The sequence below is a fragment of the Panulirus ornatus genome, chromosome 19, assembly GCF_036320965.1.
Source record: "Panulirus ornatus isolate Po-2019 chromosome 19, ASM3632096v1, whole genome shotgun sequence".
Taxonomy (NCBI): Eukaryota; Metazoa; Arthropoda; class Malacostraca; order Decapoda; family Palinuridae; genus Panulirus; species Panulirus ornatus.
Window position 1 is genome coordinate 53,127,349 of NC_092242.1, and position 20,491 is coordinate 53,147,839.

General features: G+C 40.7%; 1 long non-coding RNA gene across 1 annotated transcript in view; it reads left to right on the top strand.

Moving 5' to 3' along the window:
• The window catches only part of LOC139755502 (uncharacterized), a 1,033,757-nt gene that overhangs the window by 483,405 nt on the left and 529,861 nt on the right, over window positions 1-20,491 (top strand). Inside the window, exon 4 of the long non-coding RNA XR_011714114.1 lies at window positions 11,894-11,910. This is a non-coding gene — a long non-coding RNA (uncharacterized lncRNA). The remainder of the gene's footprint in view (window positions 1-11,893; window positions 11,911-20,491) is intronic.

Here is a 20,491-nt window from a genome sequence, read left to right on the forward strand (position 1 = left end):
CAGGACTCTTGCATTTACCTCCCTAACAACCCCATCCATAAACAAATTAAACAACCATGGAGACATCACACACCCCTGCCGCAAACCTACATTCACTGAGAACCAATCACTTTCCTCTCTTCCTACACGTACACATGCCTTACATCCTCGATAAAAACTTTTCACTGCTTCTAACAACTTGCCTCCCACACCATATATTCTTAATACCTTCCACAGAGCATCTCTATCAACTCTATCATATGCCTTCTCCAGATCCATAAATGCTACATACAAATCCATTTGCTTTTCTAAGTATTTCTCACATACATTCTTCAAAGCAAACACCTGATCCACACATCCTCTACCACTTCTGAAACCGCACTGCTCTTCCCCAATCTGATGCTCTGTACATGCCTTCACCCTCTCAATCAATACCCTCCCATATAATTTACCAGGAATACTCAACAAACTTATACCTCTGTAATTTGAGCACTCACTCTTATCCCCTTTGCCTTTGTACAATGGCACTATGCACGCATTCCGCCAATCCTCAGGCACCTCACCATGAGTCATACATACATTAAATAACCTTACCAACCAGTCAACAATACAGTCACCCCCTTTTTTAATAAATTCCACTGCAATACCATCCAAACCTGCTGCCTTGCCGGCTTTCATCTTCCGCAAAGCTTTTACTACCTCTTCTCTGTTTACCAAATCATTTTCCCTAACCCTCTCACTTTGCACACCACCTCGACCAAAACACCCTATATCTGTCACTCTGTCATCAGACACATTCAACAAACCTTCAAAATACTCATTCCATCTCCTTCTCACATCACCACTACTTGTTATCACCTCCCCATTTACGCCCTTCACTGAAGTTCCCATTTCCTCCCTTGTCTTACGCACTTTATTTACCTCCTTCCAGAACATCTTTTTATTCTCCCTAAAATTTACTGATAGTCTCTCACCCCAACTCTCATTTGCCCTTTTTTTCACCTCTTGCACCTTTCTCTTGACCTCCTGTCTCTTTCTTTTATACTTCTCCCACTCAATTTCATTTTTTCCCTGCAAAAATCGTCCAAATGCCTCTCTCTTCTCTTTCACTAATACTCTTACTTCTTCATCCCACCACTCACTACCCTTTCTAAACAGCCCACCTCCCACTCTTCTCATGCCACAAGCATCTTTTGCGCAATCCATCACTGATTCCCTAAATACATCCCATTCCTCCCCCACTCCCCTTACTTCCATTGTTCTCACCTTTTTCCATTCTGTACACAGTCTCTCCTGGTACTTCCCCACACAGGTCTCCTTCCCAAGCTCACTTACTCTCACCACCTTCTTCACCCCAACATTCACTCCTCTTTTCTGAAAACCCATACTAATCTTCACCTTAGCCTCCACAAGATAATGATCAGACATCCCTCCAGTTGCACCTCTCAGCACATTAACATCCAAAAGTCTCTCTTTCGCACGCCTGTCAATTAACACGTAATCCAATAACGCTCTCTGGCCATCTCTCCTACTTACATAAGTATACTTATGTATATCTCGCTTTTTAAACCAGGTATTCCCAATCATCAGTCCTTTTTCAGCACATAAATCTACAAGCTCTTCACCATTTCCATTTACAACACTGAACACCCCATGCATACCAATTATTCCCTCAACTGCCACATTACTCACCTTTGCATTCAAATCACCCATCACTATAATATATATATATATATATATATATATATATATATATATATATATATATATAAGGGCGCAAACAGAGTGGTCATGGTAAGACTCAGACCTCGCCCATTAGCCTGAGGTCACATTACGTCAGCAGACATTCTTCACGAATCACATATTCAATTAACTCACCACAACAAAATTGCCCGTGGCTTAACATTTTTATTTCCTTTCTTTCCTTCAGGGGAACCTACGATTTTAAACAGGGTTCCACAAAACTTCTTGCCAGCTCATAGTTTTACTTAATAATGATAGATGTATGTTGCCCATATGGTGGTCCAGTGGGGGCTTATGATGGACCGTGGCACCATTACGCTGGTAGCTCTTGACGTAGTATTTATGTTGGCTAATACGTGTCACAGCTCTTTGCCCGTCTGGCCAACGTAAACCTATCAAAACTTTCTTAAGGAATTTCTTACACGCTTACTGGTCGACAACCTTGAGAATATGTTAACGTAAGGAGATCCATTCTGCTCCCTTACCATCCCAGTAGATTTAGAATCAGTTCACAATATGGTGTCTGTAGGACGGGAGATATTAACTTGTGTATATATTTAACAGGTAAGTTAGAACAGATACCTTTCTACTTCATTGCTGCATTCGATACATACGAAGCTCTTTCCGAAGCCTTCGTAACAATGGTGTTAAGTGATTTTTGATTGCTTTATCTGCGTTTTATTAACTTTAGCCTATTATGAATAAGTGAATGTGGAATTATATTCAGAGTAATAGATCTCGTAATGTGTTTGCTGCGTAAGAAGAAAATTCTATTATTTCCTATAAGAGTTTTTCTTCTCGTGGTGTATATTGTTTGGTTAAATTCCCTGATGATTCCTTGTCATGTCTCTGTTCTTTCAAGGCGTCTCTAGTGTGACCGACCCAGCGAAGAGTCGTGTCTTGAAATCCTGTGTTACAACCAGAGATTAATATGATCGTCTTGTGCTTCATTGTTGGACCTCGTCCACGTACAGTATGATCTCACTTGTTAATTGGCAAGTTTTATTCTTGTAGACATACGATATTTTGTTCACCGATGTTATACGGGATTTTGTGAAGTACTTTTTGAATTGATGATGATAACACACATCATTCTCAATAACGGTCCTATTTTGCTTTTCATACATTAGCTGAGATGGCAATGACAATTGAATGCCCTGATCAGGACCATCTCATTAACGATATATATATATATATATATATATATATATATATATATATATATATATATATATATATATATATATATATATATATCCTAGCCTAAGTAGATACCTATTTTATCAACTTTCGCGCATAGGAAATGGTGAACAGCCGGTTTAACTATGTACCGACTTGCTGCAACCAGAGCTCGAACCTATGCGCTTGATCTTAACCTTTCCTCTGCAGCCACGTCCTCCACAGTGTCCAGTCGTCCGCATATTGACTCTACATTATGCTTACCTCCTCCGTAATGTTGTCTTCCTCTTACATTATGCTTACCTCCTCCGTAATGTTGTCTTCCTCTTTCTAATTCTAAATAATTCATTGCTTCCTCCTACCCTGATTTTTTATTTATCTTCTAATTTCCCGTATCCTCTGCAACCCCCAGTCGATCCTTTCTTCCCTCACCATCATATCATCCCTCATTCTTTGTTACCTCTCTCTCTCTCTCTCTCTCTCTCTCTCTCTCTCTCTCTCTCTCTCTCTCTCTCTCTCTCTCTCTCTCTCTCTCTCTCTCTCTTTCTCTCCAACTAATTGTCAGGTAACGTTACACGCACAGAGAGAGAGAGAGAGAGAGAGAGAGAGAGAGAGAGAGAGAGAGAGAGAGAGAGAGAGAGAGGCAAGGATTGAGAGAGCAATCCAAGAAAGGCAAGAGAGAGAGAGAGAGAGAGAGAGAGAGAGAGAGAGAGAGAGAGAGAATATGAGAGGAATCTTGGCTACAAGACAGGAGAGAATCCAGAGCTTTTCTACTAGTCCATCAGAGGTAAACTGTCAAATAAAGAACAACTCCTGGACGCTGAAGTGTTTTCACGGTGGAGGACACTGTAGCCCCAGCACCACTGGGAGGACGTCTCGGCAAACACTGAACTATCTGGAAAAGACGGAGTCAGCCTGCTGAATGGGGCCCTTGGCCCATATACGACGCATTGTTCTCATGATGTGTTCTAGTATGAAGCTGCTGTTGACGTGAGGTTTGAAATGTCGCTCAAGGAGGGAGGTAAAGTGGCAGTGAAGGAGAGCAGGATGGTACGCATGGGAGGAATGTATGGTACTGTTCGTCGACCTCACAATACTGGTTACCCAACCCAGCCACAACACTATACATGTTACACGACCACAACCCAGCCACAACACTATACATGTTACACGACCACAACCCAGCCACAACACTATACATGTTACACAACCACAACCCAGCCACAACACTATACATGTTACACAATCACAACCCAGCCACAACACTATACACGTTACACGACCACAACCCAGCCACAACACTATACATGTTACACAACCACAACCCAGCCACAACACTATACATGTTACACAACCACAACCCAGCCACAACACTATACATGTTACACAACCACAACCCAGCCACAACACTATACATGTTACACAACCACAACCCAGCCACAACACTATACACGTTACACAACCATAACCCAATCACAACACTATACACGTTACACGACCACAACCCAGCCACAACACTATACATGTTACACAACCACAACCCAGCCACGACACTATACACGTTACACAACCACAACCCAGCCACAACACTATACATGTTACACAACCACAACCCAGCCACAACACTATACATGTTACACACCCACAACCCAGCCCCAACACTATACATGTTACACAACCACAACCCAGCCACAACACTATACATGTTACACAACCACAACCCAGCCACAACACTATACATGTTACACAACCACAACCCAGCCACAACACTATACACGTTACACAACCATAACCCAATCACAACACTATACACGTTACACGACCACAACCCAGCCACAACACTATACATGTTACACAACCACAACCCAGCCACAACACTATACACGTTACACAACCACAACCCAGCCACAACACTATACATGTTACACAACCACAACCCAGCCACAACACTATACATGTTACACAACCACAACCCAGCCACAACACTATACATGTTACACAACCACAACCCAGCCACAACACTATACATGTTACACAACCACAACCCAGCCACAACACTATACATGTTACACAACCACAACCCAGCCACAACACTATACACGTTACACAACCACAACCCAGCCACAACACTATACACGTTACACAACCACAACCCAGCCACAACACTATACATGTTACACAACCACAACCCAGCCACAACACTATACATGTTACACAACCACAACCCAGCCACAACACTATACATGTTACACAACCACAACCCAGCCACAACACTATACATGTTACACAACCACAACCCAGCCACAACACTATACATGTTACACAACCACAACCCAGCCACAACACTATACATGTTACACAACCACAACCCAGCCACAACACTATACATGTTACACAACCACAACCCAGCCACAACACTATACATGTTACACAACCACAACCCAGCCACAACACTATACATGTTACACAACCACAACCCAGCCACAACACTATACATGTTACACAACCACAACCCAGCCACAACACTATACATGTTACACAACCACAACCCAGCCACAACACTATACATGTTACACAACCACAACCCAGCCACAACACTATACATGTTACACAACCACAACCCAGCCACAACACTATACATGTTACACAACCACAACCCAGCCACAACACTATACATGTTACACAACACAACCCAGCCACAACACTATACATGTTACACAACCACAACCCAGCCACAACACTATATGTTACACAACCACAACCCAGCCACAACACTATACATGTTACACAACCACAACCCAGCCACAACACTATGCATGTTACACAACCACAACCCAGCCACAACACTATACATGTTACACAACCACAACCCAGCCACAACACTATACATGTTACACAGCTACAACTCAGCCACAACACTATACACGTTACACAACCACAACCCAGCCACAACACTATACATGTTACACAACCACAACCTAGCCACAACACTATACATGTTACACAACCACAACCCAGCCACAACACTATACATGTTACACAACCACAACCCAGCCACAACACTATACATGTTACACAACCACAACCCAGCCACAACACTATACATGTTACACAACCACAACCCAGCCACAACACTATACATGTTGCACAACCATAACCCAGCCATAACACTGTTCATTACACAACCATAACCCAACTACAACACAGTATATGTTACACAACCATAACCCAGCCATAACACTGTTCATTACACAACCAAAACCCAACTACAACACAGTATATGTTAGACAACCATAACCCAGCTACAACACAGTATATGTTACACAACCATAACCCAGCCACAACACTATACACAACCACAACCCAGGTGAGCAGGCAGTATTGAGAGCTTGCCTCTTCCTATAAGCTGACGGTAAAATCATGGCTTCCACTTACCATCATTATAACCTCGATTATTACATTACTGCCTGTGTAGCGCCAGGCAACTGGCTAATATGGCCTTGTAATTGTCCTGTTCCGACCTGCAGTACAATCAGCCAATATTAGAGTCTTTATCAGATCTTGTTTGAGGGAACAATATTCTCTAATTGTCGCCATTCCCCAAAGCGAAACATTAATGATTCTGACAAGTTCAGGTGTGCTTCAAACGATGAGTTACAGGTTTATTGTACGTCTTTGATATTTATGTGTATTACATTCATACATAAGCAATGCAAGCAACATAGGACATTTTTTTTCTAATATACACTACTGATTTTGCATTAAATCTTAACGTAGAAAACAGTGATGCATTACTTTGTCACTGTTGTATGTTCGTATACACTCCACCCCTCCATACGCTCTGTCACTGCTATTATATCTACCTTTCATCCCTCTTATGTGCCTCGTCACTGTTATACCAACCCACCACCGCATCATGTGTCCCGTCACTGCTGTACCAACCCTCCATCTATCATTGTACCCCGTCACTGCCATACCAACCCACTGCCTTTGCATGTGCCCCGTCACTGCTCCGTGAGTCCCGCCACCGTTGTCGCTATCCTAACCCCTCCACCCTCCTGGCACTGCTACCTTTCCTCTCCACTTTCCACCGGCACTGCTACATGTACCCTTCACCCCTCCTGGTACCCCGGCACTGCATCATGTACCCTCCACCCGTCTTGGTACCCCGGCACTGCAACATGTACCCTCCACCCGTCCTGGTACCCCAGCATGTTCCCTCCACCCGTCCTGGTACCCCGGCACTGCAACATGTACCCTCCACCCCTCCTGGTACCCCGGCACTGCATCATGTACCCTCCACCCGTCACTGCAGTATGTACCCTCCACCCGTCCTGGTACCCCGTCACTGCAACATGTACCCTCCACCCGTCCTGGTACCCCGTCACTGCAGTATGTACCCTCCACCCGTCCTGGTACCCCGTCACTGCATCATGTACCCTCCATCCCTGCCCGCGCCTCATCACTGTTATATTTACCTTTCATTATCACGACCCACCTGCCCAATACACCATAATCTCACTACACATAATTACAAGCAAAATGTTCACGGTTCTTCCCTGTCTGTGGAATGTGTTACGTATCTCATCTCTCTCGTCTGCCTTGTTGTCAGTAAACTTGTGTTGTATATAATATATTCATAACATGTGCTGTATATAATATATTCATGACATGTATATCATATATTCATAACATGTGTTGTATATCATATATTCATAACATGTGCTGTATATAATATATTCATGACATGTATATCATATATTCATAACATGTGCTGTATATAATATATTCATGACATGTACATCATATATTCATAACATGTGTTGTATATCATGTATTCAGAACATGTGTTGTATATCATATATTCATAACATGTGTTGTGTATTATATATTCATAACATGTATATCATATATTCATAACATGTGTTGTGTATTATATATTCATAACATGTATATCATATATTCATAACATGTGTTGTATATTATATATTCATGACATGTGTTGATTATCATATATTCGTAACATGTGTTGTATATCATATATTCGTAAAATGTGTTGTATATCATATATTCATACCATGTATATCGTATATTCATGTGTTGTATATCACATGTTCATAACATAAACTTGTATATCAAATATTCATAACATAAGCGTATATATCATATATTCATAACATAAACGTGGGTTGTTTATCATATATTCATAACATAAACTTGGGTTGTTTATCATATATTCATAATATAATCATGAAAGGTAAGTATTGATACCCTTTATAATTAAAATCAATGCCTGTATGTTTTCTTTGTCAATGGCACTAGTCAGTGACATGGGTTATAGAGTCTCCTCAAGAGCCGGTTGTTGTGTATAATTCATAGCATTAGTGACTGTAGCGTTTTACATCCTTTATCAACAGTGCAAGCAGTTGTATGGAGCAGGTAATGGTAAGCAGAATCGAAGTGGGTAATTTTGAATAAGGAGGACTATTTTCACATGGATAATTTGCTTTTGCGACTGATGTATGTTTACGTATATATATATATATATATATATATATATATATATATATATATATATATATATATATATATATATATATATATTATATATATTATCCCTGGGGATAGGGGAGAAAGGAAACTCTCTCGTATTTCCTGCGTGTCGTAAAAGGCGACTAAAAGGGTTGGGAGCGAGGATTGAAAATCCTCCCTCTATTTTTTTTTTTTTTTTTTTTTTACTATTCCAAAAGAAGGAACAGAGAAGGGGGCCAAGTAAGGGCTTTCCCTCTTAAGCTCAGTCGTCTGTTCTTAACGCTACCTCGCTAATGCGGGAAATGGCGTATATATATATATATATATATATATATATATATATATATATATATATATATATATATATATATATATATATTTTTTTTTTTTTTTTTCTTTTTTTTTTTCATACTATTTGCTATTTCCCGCGTTAGCGAGGTAACGTTAAGAACAGAGGACTGGCCCTTTGAGGGAACATCCTCACCTGGCCCTCTTCTCTGTTCCTTCTTTTGGAAAATTAAAAAAAAAACAAGAGAGGGGAGGATTTCCAGCCACCCGCTCTCTCCCCTTTTAGTCGCCTTCTACGACACGCAGGGAATACGTGGGAAGTATTCTTTCTCCCCTATCCCCAGGGATAATATATATATATATATATATATATATATATATATATATATATATATATATATATATATATATATATGCATGCACTAAATGGTGCAAATGGTTGAGCTTTTCCTAGCATTTGGAGGCGTTTATGAATTACATTAACGACACCATTGGCTGTGTATATTTTACATTAGTGATAGATTTAGTTACGTCCTTGATTTGTGGCATTATTGTGTGAAATTGGTATACATCACGTATGTAATTGGATGTTCGATGCATGCAACGCTGGTCAAAGTTTCGGTAATTCATTTTTTAACTGTAAAATCTCTGAACACCGTTGTAGTCGTGTTTACTTGTCAAATATCGATATGACAACGAGCTTACGAATTAACCAACGTACATTTCGCTAACGAAGCAGTAACATGCAGTTTTACCGCACCACGCATCTTTGACAACGTTAAACGTATTCGGGTTTGCCTACCCACATTATATACACAGAACGAAGACTTCCTTGGAATTATCAACTTATTTCATTATCGCAGAAGTTCCTATAGACTTACCCACTTCTTTTGCTATTATCACGTAAATACCAGTGAACGTGTAATCCTCCTGTCTCACCATCATGAGAGTAGGTCAGCTGACTTGCAAATTCAGTTTCACTGTAACAAAATAGTGATTCTTAGCGAGTATCAGACCCCATTTTGTTGACAAATCAGAAAACGTACAGATTTCCAAACCCATTTTTCACTGATATGACAGACGTTCTACCTACTTAACCTACATGACAGTAGCGTAAGGAAAGGACTCTGGATCTACCATCTTGTCTCTACTGACGAAAAACAGCAAGTTGAGGGACTTGTCTACACATCTTTCTGGCACAATGATCCACGTTTCAGTCATACAAAAAAAAAAGAAAGACTTTGGAGATATATTGATGCAAACTTCAATGACATGATAAAAACCCTGAAAAAAAAACGGTCATTTGCCTTTACTTTCATAGAAACAACACCTCGCATCCTGTCCACTTTTAAGCTCTCTCATGTTGGCGTTGACTCAAGTTCTGGTCGAAACCTAAGTCAACTTCCCACAATGAACCACAGACGGACCAGTCAGCCTCCGGCACTACGGTACGTCGTCAGCGTTGCCACTTCATGTCGTATTTATCTCTCTCATTTTGCTTCGCTTCTGACTTTATTTGCACCAATACAATTTCCGTTGTTTCAGATCTTCTCTTTGAGATTTTCTTGCTAGAATTTTTCATGCCTTTATCATCTGTTGACGTAAAACTGGGATTAGATTTGGAAGAATTCGTGAGTTTTTTTCTCCAAGTACCTGCCTTCCTCGGTCCTGTGCTTCATATTCTTATACTTCATCACTTGGTACACACTTTATGCAAGCAGGTGGCGAGGCAGGTCACCAGCCTGGCTGTGTGGCTGTGGCCAGTACATACCATACCCTTGCGGTAGTATACCCGAAGCCACGGCGTTCCTCCGGGTTTTCGAACACCGCAGCACATTCCCTCAGAGCTGGTATGTTCCACACCACAGTATGTCTCCCGACTGTCTGTGTATATGTAACAATTATAAAACATAATGATTTTCACTCGTGACAATGTTAAGAAATGTTAGCTAGGATGTTTTCAAGTCAATCTCAAAGATAGTCAACTTTATATCTTATGTGAGTATTATTGTCAGTATGATGAGAAATAGGAGGAGAAATATTTACCAAATTTCATTAAACTCTACAAAATTTCCTCCTTTGTATGGATAAGAATGAACCAAGACTTAATATAATGCGTTTAATGATGTTTGTTAAAATGTAGACTAAGGAAAAATGTCCCAATCTCATATAGGCAGACAGCACTCGTGGTTCCCGTACTGTTTACTGCTAATTACCAAACCTTGAATTGCCTGGGAATTAATCTACTTCACGATTTATTAAAATGGCAATATTCACCCTTGGACTGTCTCGTCACAAAGCAGTATTCCATTGACAACATAATGCAGAGGGAACTACAAGAGAAAACGCAGGTTACATCATGAAGATATATTCTTTCAATATGAAAGCAAATTGGCATTATATCTCCTTATGATTTTTATTGTATATACTTTGCACCAATATGAAAGTAAATTGGCATTTCATCTCTTTTTTATTGTATATACTTTGCCATAGTGTGAAGACAAAGTGGTATTATATCTCCTTATAGTATTTATGGTCTATACTTTGCATTAATATGAAAGTAAAGTGGCATTATATCTCCTTATATAGTTTATTGTATATACTTTACATCAGCATCTGAATTGATATTAGTATCTTGCTAGTTACGTCTGCATGTCTGGCGATCTTGTGTAATTAATGTATGACAGACTCACGTGGAATTATTACTTCAGACTCCCAAGGCTTTGTTGGTTGTCGCTGAATACGTAATGAGATTGATAGTGTGAGGAAGGATTCCAACTCTTTATATAGACTAAATGTATGGAAAAGTAGAGCGTCTTGGTTGAGATCGGGGGGAAAGAATGATATATGAAATACTGCTTTAATAGTGGGTATGAATTCTTTTTTTCTGTAAATGTTTAGTATGCTTAAGATTGCTGAAGTGTGAATCTGTGGAAGATTTTTTAATTCTACTTTGGACTAGTGGTTAGATATGGAGTAATTTGGGTGGTAAGGTTCCATTGGTGTTGCGAATATAAAAAAAAAGATGAACGTTAAGCACAGTGAAGTAAGATTGTACTGAATGTATTCGTGTATGGTTGTGTAGGTGTTGAAGACATGTCATTGCTTGGCAGCCTGTGATTGTTCTGAGGTTTGTATGGTTTTGTAATCTTGTTATTTTCTCTTTTTTCAGGCTGGTTGACCTGGCAGGTAAGGCGTAGTTTGTGGTGGAGCGGATAATTTGACTGTAGAGGATAGTGAGGAACTCTTCTACTTGACTAAATCGTATTATCGGTAAGTCTTTTGAGGAAATATATATATATATATATATATATATATATATATATATATATATATATATATATATATATATATGCAATATGACACCCGATTGAACGATCGGGGCTGTAGTATACCAAATTTGAGTAAAAGATCTAAGGTCCTGGCCATTTTTGATTGTGAATTTAAAGCTAGATTATCAGGGCTTAGGTGATTGTATTTGACGGCATTGTAGTATCCGACGGACGCGAGGCGTGGACGGTGTACAAAACATAAGTAGGTTAGATGGTGGATGTGTTGGCAGTGAGATGGTTGAGGCGATTACGTGGTGTGAGGCGGGTTGAGCAGTTAAGAAATAACAGGGTTAAGAAATGGGTGTGGCGGGGAGAGGAGTGTGGGTGACCGAACTCAGGAGGGCGTGGGAGTCCCTGATAACGTGAGAGGATCTATCTCTCCTTAAGTCATCCCAGGCCCTGATGGTTGCAGAGATGAGAAAAAAACTCCCCTTCATCTTCCATCTGCGGAGAGTGGAGTTAAGGATATTTTAGCCCCTGCCAAATATTTTTAGTCACACACCAGCGTCCATTGTGACTTGGTTTGATGACGATTCAGTCGTCGGCGAAACTTACGTTCGCCAGAACGCTGGGGTTTGGTTGTCCGCCACAGAAAAGCGGGGGAAAAAAGAAGGATAATGAGATGAATATCGTGTTATGACCCAGGGAATGGAGCTGACATCTCTGGCTTGGGGGACTGGGTCAAGAAAAATCCCTGGTTGTTGGACAGTTGCAGTGTAGAACGCGCGTGTTGCTCTCTTCATTTGCAGCCGCAATTATCGGCGAGATTCAAAGCATTTACACGTATGATAATTACATTTGACTCATGAAAGTAATGAGGTACATATCACTGTGTTGCGGGAGGGAGATGTACATTCATTTAATTCTGTGGCAGGGATAACTCTCTCTCTCTCTCTCTCTCTCTCTCTCTCTCTCTCTCTCTCTCTCTCTCTCTCTCTCTCTCTCTCTCTCTCTCTCGGCGCGTTTCACACGGGAAATGAGATTTTGTTGGTGTAAATAGGGCCATAAAGGCTTTATGAGAGTTGGCATGATGCTGGTTAGTATTACTGCGTGTCATCTGAAAAATAAGGCCAAGTTATGAACATATTAGTAATTGTCTTATTCATTGAGCGCGATAGTATTACAATCTTTTCCCAGTGGCTTCCCTTACACAGCAACATTAAAAAAAAGGTATGGTGTTTATGTCTGTATAAATGAAATGAATGAAAATGTATAGATGGATTATAGAAAACGATTCTTTCATATTCAGTCATGTAGGATTGAATATCAATAGCATTTTATTAAGAGGATTATTCTTGAGATTGCTATTTATGTGTCACGAGCAGAGAGTTTTACACTCGTGTTGCCCCACATATATATGTACCATTTACCGACCGCTCCCGAGGGGAGGATGAACACCTAGGGTGAGGATGGGCCAGAATTCCAACCCATACGGGTCCAACCATGGAATGGCCCGTGCTCACTCATGGTCAGTAACGCTAACTACTACACCTCGGAGATCCTTGTGTGTGTGTGTGTGTGTGTGTGTGTGTGTGTGTGTGTGTGTCTAAATTTGTGTCTGTACATCTACATATCGTATTTCTCAATCACTTTTCATTTAATTTCCCAAATGACTATAGTGGACAAACGCAGTATGCAAGCAACATTCGAGCTGTTAAAAGTACATTGGGTGTACGGTAGTGGAGTCGAGACTCGAAGGTTACAATCAGTATAACGTGTTGCTCGTGAACGATAAGGAGATAATAAAGTGGTTACGTGTAACCTGACAGTTTGATAATGTCTGGCCGCTCTGGCGTACGGTAATTGAATAGCATGTCTGAGTCTCGTGTTGAATTTTGAAAGATAAAATCATAAATGGTTTTCATTATCTTTTTTGAGACGATTCTGTTCATCAACAAATGCGAATCCCATGAAGAGCCAGGTTTACACGAAGGCAAAGAGGATCACCCAGCAAAGGGGCAGATCCTGAGAAGAATTACTGCCTCATGCACTTAGGAAAGTGGCTGGAAACAGGATCTTAAGAACCTAGTGACAAGCTCTGTGTACAACTGAGGGTTATTATCCAGCACTCAGCTGCTGTGGGCTGGAATATCCAGCGGCGTCTCCACTGGCAAGAACTTCCAAGGTAGGTGGAAGGTGGACTACGTGAAGAGGCGTCTGCTAAACATCGGTCATAAGTCTTTTGTACGTGTTCTTAGAAGAATGAATTCTCACTCATTGGTACTTGACATACGAGGTAATCTATCAGGGACATCTACGGTCTCACTGTGGACAGATAGAAGCGACTGGAACTGATTGAGAGACGACCTTCATAGCCAGGTGAGATAGAAGTTCTCATGACCAATATTCTGTTCTGTTCTTGCTGTGCAAACTAACAGTTCAGAGAACGTTATGCAATATATGAATGATCCCATGATGATGTATCGACATTTACCTGCCAACTGGTGCAGTTATAACTACCTTCCCGAGGTTGTGGTGTCAATCTAATGTTCCTACAGGGAGTGTGTGTCGAGGATTTGCCTATCATTGTATCACACACTTAAGATTAAAAGGGACTGGATCTGAACTTTACACATACTAGCATGGCTACAGAGAATATCTTGTATGATGCACAAACTGGAATAAGATGTTTAAACTCGATTATGTGGTAAATGGAGAAGTTGAAAGAGCAGGAATGAGACAAGAATTAAAGAAAAGAAATGATAGTAGAAACTACAAAAAATTAAAATTTTCTTTGGTGACAGTTAATTGGGAAATAGAGTTTCGCAAGCAATAACCTGGGTGCTGAAGCGAAAGGTTCTGTGGCATTTATAATAAAGTCATAAGAAAGCGGGTTTTGTGACCATTACCCTCCTTGATCTATGTGAGTGACTTGCACTGGTCAGGAGGGAAGTAAAAAGTGACGAGGATTGCATTAAATCACAAGGGGACCAAGACAGATCTGTTGCGTGGTTGATGAAGATCGAGGCAAGTAGGCATGAGAAGAACTTGGGAGCTGACCTTGTCTCTTACTTGTCGCCAGAATCCCACATTTGGAAAATTACCAAAGAGAAAGACTGTCTGCTGGTGGTATAACTTTCCATGATATGGATAAATGATGTATTCAGGAAGCTGTTCCCGTTTTCCATGAGGCCAGAACTTGAAAAAGATTTTCAAGTTTGGTCGCCACACCTGCAAACCCCACAACGAGCTAATAGTGAAGATCAAGAGGAGCGCAACACAGATGGTACTAGTATTCTGAAAGCTTTCTTGAATAGAGAGGTTAGAAGACTTAGATTATGGACGAGAGAAGAGTAAGGAGTGATCTGATCACAATCTTTAAGTTTTTAGTCCAGTTTAATGACGTAGCCAGCGACCAGTTCTTCAAAAGATGCCGAGGTAGAATAATCCGATGGTGTGATATGAAATTAAGCAAGAAATCTGTTTAAGCATAATGAGTACACTGCTTCTGTAGTAGTATACAGTTGATGGATAGGTGGAGTAAACTGATTGAGGATGTGATAATGCGAACAGCATACATGAATATGAGGTTGTATGACAGTGCACAGCTCCCGACCCTTACAGTACAAATAGGTAAGCACAGGCCAGCCTGGCGTACGGCACTTGAAGTTAGCTTGTGCCATCATCATAGCCTATCATGTGATTACCCTCAGCGGCTTCGTGTTCCACACGGGGGGGCTTTATTGTGTGTGTTGAGGTAAGCCTGGAGTTTGTGATGTTGTCCTCCGCCGTCACTGGCAGCTGGGAGCCTGGAGTCGACGGTAGAGAGGTCCTCTCTCCTGTGCGGTACCTGAGGATTTCTTTAAAAAGAATAATCACATATTTACACAGACAGTTTAATTAGTGTTTCCTGGATGCGTGTCAATTGAACTTAATTAAAAGTACAGCGTAAAGTCAACCTTCACAACGCAAACCTTCTTCATTGGTATAGTCGGAGAAAAGGGGAGAGGCGGATAAATAGGAGAGAGAGAGAGAGAGAGAGAGAGAGAGAGAGAGAGAGAGAGAGAGAGAGAGAGAGAGAGTTGTTGCATAGAGCTGCTCGGATACACAGACCGCACAGATCCCATAATCCAATCGAGGTGATCTGTCCTTCAACTACTGGAGATGTAGTCCCGTGAAAGGCAGTAATAGAGAAGGATGGCATAACCAAGGTACTCTGTCCACCCTCCACTCCCTCCGGTAACACTGGGTACAGGAAACAGGTAGAATGAATACCTAGCAGAACTGAAATATCTGAAGTTTTTTTTTTTTTGTGGGAAAGTGAGCATTTAGAGTCAACTTGAACATGTCATACACATATCCATTCGTCAACTTTAAGCTCCAGCCTCGAGACTTGCCACATCTATCGGACCCATGATGTGGAAGGATTAAACAATGATCACTTCTTACAACGGATTAATCACTGTTGACACGTTACCGGAGCATGGCCAAGACGAGTACACTGGTTGAGAAGATAGTATTACATACCACTACGTTATAATGATCACTACGTTATGATGATCACTTAAAAGAATGATCTAATACCGGAGAGTGACACAGGTCATCAAGCTTAGTATTGAGCATATTAAGTGTGTCGATAATGTCATTGGTATAGAAATATCCCGTGCAATCCACATTAATTCGGTGTCCTCATAAGTTTTGATCCATTTCCTCTCGTTGGTAAAACTGGTGCGAAAGTAAAGAAACTTTCTGAATCGATATTGTTGAAACCTTTTAAGTATCTGAAGAAGCTGTTAACTTTCTTCGAAGCTGTCTCTTGGTTGGAGAGAATAATCTCACAGTGTTTCCTTACGTGGACTGTTACGTAAGGAAGGTATCAGTTTACATGTTCTTCCCTTCGCTGCTTCATATTCAAGAATTATATCATTACTTCAGGGGACCCAGAGATGCACGACATATTCGAGATGGGGGTCTTACTAAAGTATAGTGACCACACACTACATCCTTGCTTTCGTATGGAAAGTTTCTGTTTGCTAAGTCGATACATCTTCTTCACTTTCTTGGCTGCTTCGTTGTAGTTCCGGGAGAACATAAAGTTGTTGGAGAGAGTGATTGCTACAGCCTTCATATAAGGGATGACCTTTATTTTTTTTTTTTTTGGTTGATGTTTCCGTCTCGCAACAGCTGACAGTCATTAGACCGAAATGGCACTGGTTATTTCCTAGACCATTTTTACCTATTGTATCTAGATCGTATCTTTTCTGCTTCAGCTCATATGCCATTGCTGATGTTTGTGCCAGGGTAGTTGATGTTACCGACGCTTGAGGGGAGGTCTGTGGTGTTGTTAACGATGCTATATGTTCTCTTCGTCATGTAGGTACGAACATCGTACTTTAAGAGAGCTCAGGGTAGCTACTGGAGTAATATCCGCAGCTTATTCGACGTTTTCGAAATGGAAGTATGAAAAAAATCATTATTTTGAAAGTATTACCGCAGGATCGGCATGGAGAACGCCTTAGTCTTAATATGTCTCTTAGTCTTCACTGTAGATTAGTCGACCTTTATATTTACCCAGAAGGTTTTCGAATTCGTAAACTTGTGGCAGCATTTTTAGAGCGTCATGATATAGTTACGAAGGACCGACTTCACGTACTCGAACTGTGTATTACGTGTTTTCGCACTGGTTGCTTAGTAAGTCTACACGTTCGTTTTGGTCTAAACACAACTCGTATAGCTTAGGCCCATCTGCTTGCGTAAGTACTTTTGGAAACAAATCTCATCTAAATATCAGGTCATTTTATCCTAAGGCACGAATTATACGCAGCAAAGCTTCAGGGATAGAGACGACTGCATTGAAAGAGGAATATGATATGATTGCTATTTCTGAACCTTGGTCAGATGGTAACAATAGAGATAGACTTAACGAATATGCAAAAAAAAAAAAAAAATCGAGTTTACGCTGTGTTTAACACTGATAAGTAAAATAAAAGAAGGTGGTGTTATTTTGCTCAGCGTCATAGCTCATCTTAAATCTTATAATGAAATGGATGTTATTGTTGATGCCAGTAACTTAATTTTGTGTACAAATTGAATATGGGTTTCATAAGAAAATGATAGTGGAAGCAGTTTAAAGGCCTCCAGCACAGACACCAGAAGAAGACGAAAGAATGCATGATCTGTCAGCAGAGATTTGTATGGACGCGGCTCTATCATAGCGAGAGACTTTACCATATTGATAACTGAGTGGGCGAAATCCCTTCCCAGTAGATACAGCCTTTGGTTATAACTAAATCTGCTTGATAATGCCCCCACCTGGTTACGACAAGAGCATACCATTTTCAGGTCTTACAAATGAGGATCTTGTTCATGATGCTGAAGTTGGAGATAAGCTTTGGTACAATTGGTCACCAGCAAATTACTCGTATCTTTCACCACTGCGTGTAGTGCTGATCAACATTACTCACGAAACGTTATGAGATTTTAGACTTGCAAAAATTCAGTTGGAACTCATTGATCTTGACAGGTTAAGATGGAAAGATTTTGTCAATGAAAACAATACGAACGTAGGAGCTTCAGTAACACTTACGAAGTAATAAGGGAAAAAAATGTGTGTTGATGCGCAGTAGACGGTCTTTTTCTACTATAAAGCAAAATTGCTGGAACGATGAAAAAAAGGAGGTCCCTGTCGTCTGAGGAAGTAGGAATCTGAAAACCCCAAAAACCAATTTGTTAAGAGTAACTTGCGTAGACTTGCGTAGGGAAACTAAGAAAAACACGTTAAAGAAAACGTCAGTATGAAGCGTATATTCCTAAAAATAGCTAAAGAAACTATGAAGAGTTCAAGATTTATGTTAGGAGCGAGATGAGTTTGCCTATCCAATACGGAATCCTTGTCGTAGTTCAAGACAACGAAACCATATATAGGATTTTGAATATATTTTATTCTTTTCGTTTACGATTGAAAACGCTATTCATGTCCCAATTCCATTGCTAAGGGAGGAAAACATTCGACAACATAATGACACGAGATGGAGACATACCATCAGTACTAAACTGATTGAAAGTGTAAGTAACAAGGCGTCGAAAATTCGTGGGTTAATAGGGAGAGTTTTTGAAATCAAGTCTATGGAAATGATCCTCACACTCTACTATTCAGTGGTGCGAACGTCTTCATCTTGAATACTGTGGTCAGTTTCCACTTAAAAGCAAACATAGCAGTTCTGAGATGGTTCCGGGACTGAGAAGCGACTGCTATGAGAGCCAACCTGGAACGACTTGAAATGATTTAGATTTGAAACGAGAAGGTGAAGATTTGATCTAATCCAGGTATTGAAAGTATCAAAGGCTCCGATCATCATTTCACTCCTAGTACTTATAGTACAAGCAATGTTACTCGTAGTTTCTCGAATGAGGCGAAGTACTTCATCATGACCGTGAACTTATGATTGAAAACCTAGAGTAGTTGAAAGCTGTCCTGATGGTGCATATAAGAATAGACTCATTGGATATATCACTTTTAAGTCCACGACCGGCATCATCTACATCTCCATATTTAGATGAAAAGTTGGGACGTTTTTATCTCCGACACGTCTGTGTGCCTTGTCTATTCTTATCACATTAATTCATGATTTTCTGATCTCTTTCACTATCATAAACAGCCTCGAAATGACCCAGTGGTCTGTTGTTGTTTGAATTCGTTTCCATTTGAACGTTTTACACACACACACACACACAAACTGGCCTCTTTTGTCGTCTAGTGTTTAGCGTTATTGACTACGAGTCAGCACGGCTCAGCTGTGGGTCGTGCTTTGCATGGGTTCGACTCCTGGGGTAGCAGTCGGCCTACATCATACCCAAGTGTTTATTCTCCCTTCGGGACTGGTTGATGAATAGGCACCTTGCTTATGCTTGGGTGTGTATCTGCATGCGTATACAGGAGTATAGACATTATACACATATGAAAGATTAAGAAACGGGGCAACACGCGTATAAAACTCTCTCCCCGAAAGACACAAATAGTTATGACAAACACATACAAAAAGTACCATTATTGATATTGATACATAGATAGATGCTTCGCTGTTTCGGTTCGACACAGATTTTATGAATTCTTCGTTTTTTCTTCTCCAGAATACACTGTGTCAATTTTGAACAGGCAAATATCAGCATGCGGAGGTGTGTCGGCGTCCATGATACAAGATATATGTGAACGAGATTCAAAACAGGGCGCTCCCGACGAGCAAACTATGTTTAACATTATCTGGGGCTTGGCTGTGTACATGGGAGGGGAGAGAGGAGGGGTGGACACAAGGCGCTGGGAGAGAGAGAGAGAGAGAGAGAGAGAGAGAGAGAGAGAGAGAGAGAGAGAGAGAGAGAGAGTAGAGGGGTGGAGGGGACATGAGTTAGGGGATCGGCAAAGATGAGGGTAAACCAGACTACAGACCAGAGGAAGGAGGAGTACTGGTGCTAGAGGAGCGCCAGCCAGTGTGAACGCTGAT